Raw genomic sequence first — 2500 nt, forward strand, 5'->3', positions numbered from 1 at the left:
ATTGAACTTTATTTTCTATTAGGTTCGCACCTCCTTACATGTCTGTCCGACATTAATACTTCTGTTTCTTTACGTATACCTTCTTCATTGATTACTTTTCCTTGCACAGTCTAGTTTGTTTTTCTTCTTTTATTCATAGTAAATGTTCCTCTTCCCATCCCCCCACTGCCATTATCTCTCTTATTAGCGTTTCTCTACTATTAAATGCCCTCATCACTCTTTCTCCACGTCTTCCTTGTTTTCTCTTTTTTGCTGTTCTATAGTATCTTTAAACCAAAGGTACTCCTTTTTCTTTTTATTCAACCACTCTTCCTGTGCAGGGATGACCCGTCATCCAGGAGGTGCTAAGATAAGAGGGAGGGTGGAGGGGTGTGGAGTGTATTTAGGGATGGAATGGGTGGGAATGATTTTTATGCCTTTTCCTTTTTGGCTACCTCCCTTGTAAGGGGAAAGCCTTGGTATATGTATGCACTCTTCCTGTCGTTGTTTTAGCTCTATGGTATTGTCATTGCTCCTACTGGCCTTCTTGTATTTCTACGATGTCCTCCAACTCAACTCTTTCTTACTTTAATTAGCCATTATCATCTTTCTTATTTTAAGATTCTCCCTTATGAATTTCTTTTACAATTATCATATTACGCAATTGGCGTAGTAACTCTTGTACTTTCATTCTTTGGTCATTTATTCATTTAATTCATATTCTTCTTTGTTTTTAAGCCATCTTCTACGACTTCCTTCAGTATTCCATTTATTCCGACTATTCTTGCTATTGTTTACTGCTGCTCTAAGTCGCTTAAATCTTTCGTAATCAATATATTGCTCCTGCTCAATGCCAATATTAAATTTGCTACTACTCCGATTGTCATAATTGACATTTTACAATTTCACTTGATGTCTGAATTATGGTTTTCGCCCTATAACTTACACTTTGTCACTTCTATTATGTATAAGAAACACTATTGAATTAATTAATTTCTTAAATTGATGTTAACGGGACCTTTATTTCTTTATTTCTATTCTTTCGTAAATTAGAAGAAAGTGTGTGTGTGTGTGTGTGTGTGTGTGTGTGTGTGTGTGTGTGTGTGTGTGTGTGTGTGTGTGTGTGTGTGTGTGTGTGTGTGTGTGTTTGTGTGTGCGTGCGTGCGTGTGTGCTTTTGTTTGCACATACTCATACTGTCCATATATACCTTTTATCACTTTTCATCATATATTCTTAATGTTCATATAATTCAATTTCTCATTTTGATGATAAGTGCATGACTTCGAGGTTATTACTCGTACAATCAGTTCTGAAATCTTACGTACTTACTGAGAGTCGAAAAAAAAAATTCAGCTTCTTTACTGATAACTACTAAATACGGACAATATTTTCTTTTATTTTCATTTTGAAATATCCAAAAAAGCCATGATTTTACTAAATGTTGATCAAATTGAATTATTTCCTCTCAACCTCTCACACTCCCTAGGAAGAAACTTTAAACTGTTTTCTCTGTTGTGTCCATATGGGACTGTTTATATATCACTGACTGAAAGTTATAGGGAAAGGTGAGTATTCGCCAAAAGTCGGATCTCTACGTGTGCAATAGTATAAGTAATACAGTTTGAGTTGATAGAAAGAGATCTTGGGCCTGATCCGGAGACAAAGTGCCAGCCCCTCAGGGCTGCACTTCCTGATGGAGGTCAAAAGGTTAACGGGTTTTGGAAATGGGTAGCTTCGCTTTTCGTCTTGCAGGATCATCATATTCAAGCACTCATCATTTGTTCCTTATTTAATGTTATTGACATCTAAGTGTTTTGAGTTGGGTTTACCAAATTTGAATTTCATTTAACACTATCAAAACATTGTAGAAGGTTATCTAAACCTTTTTCATTATTGAGTCGATTTGAGGGACCATTTGCTTTTTAGCACAGTTTTATATCATCGAGAAAATGAAATGTGGTAGATCATAGACCATAATCTTGAGCATCTGTAAGAGTGTTATGAAACCATAGTCTTGAGCATCTGTAAGAGTGTTATGAACAGGTGCTCAAGAATGTTAAATAGTATCTGTTTTTTTGTTTGTTTGTTTGTTTTGGTGTATGATACAAGGAGTCATTGTCGCGTTCTGTTTTCCAAAAGTCCTTTTACCACTTAGTTGAAGATGATAGCGTTGATCTATTTCCACTTAATTTGTACACCTCGAGGTGTCATATTTCTCACGCTTTCCAGGGAAATAATAATTCTATTTCTGAGTTACTTAAAAACTCTTTGGAGCCAACCGGATTTTTCCTCCACTACCTATACCTACAGTGATCTCATTTAGAAATGGCCTTTAGTTTCCATTTATCATCTCACAAAAACATCAGTTTTCTATGAATAAATTTTAATAATTTTGTTTCTGAATTAGATACTAATAGTCCTGTTTAACCTATTCTTCAAATATGATCATTTGACATTACCCAGAATGGATACTGCTTTAATGAGCTATTGAAGACAATTCTTAATGACCCTGAATTCTTT

The sequence above is a fragment of the Oratosquilla oratoria genome, chromosome 38, assembly GCF_046742065.1.
Source record: "Oratosquilla oratoria isolate Oo_2021 chromosome 38, ASM4674206v1, whole genome shotgun sequence".
NCBI classification, from domain to species: Eukaryota; Metazoa; Arthropoda; class Malacostraca; order Stomatopoda; family Squillidae; genus Oratosquilla; species Oratosquilla oratoria.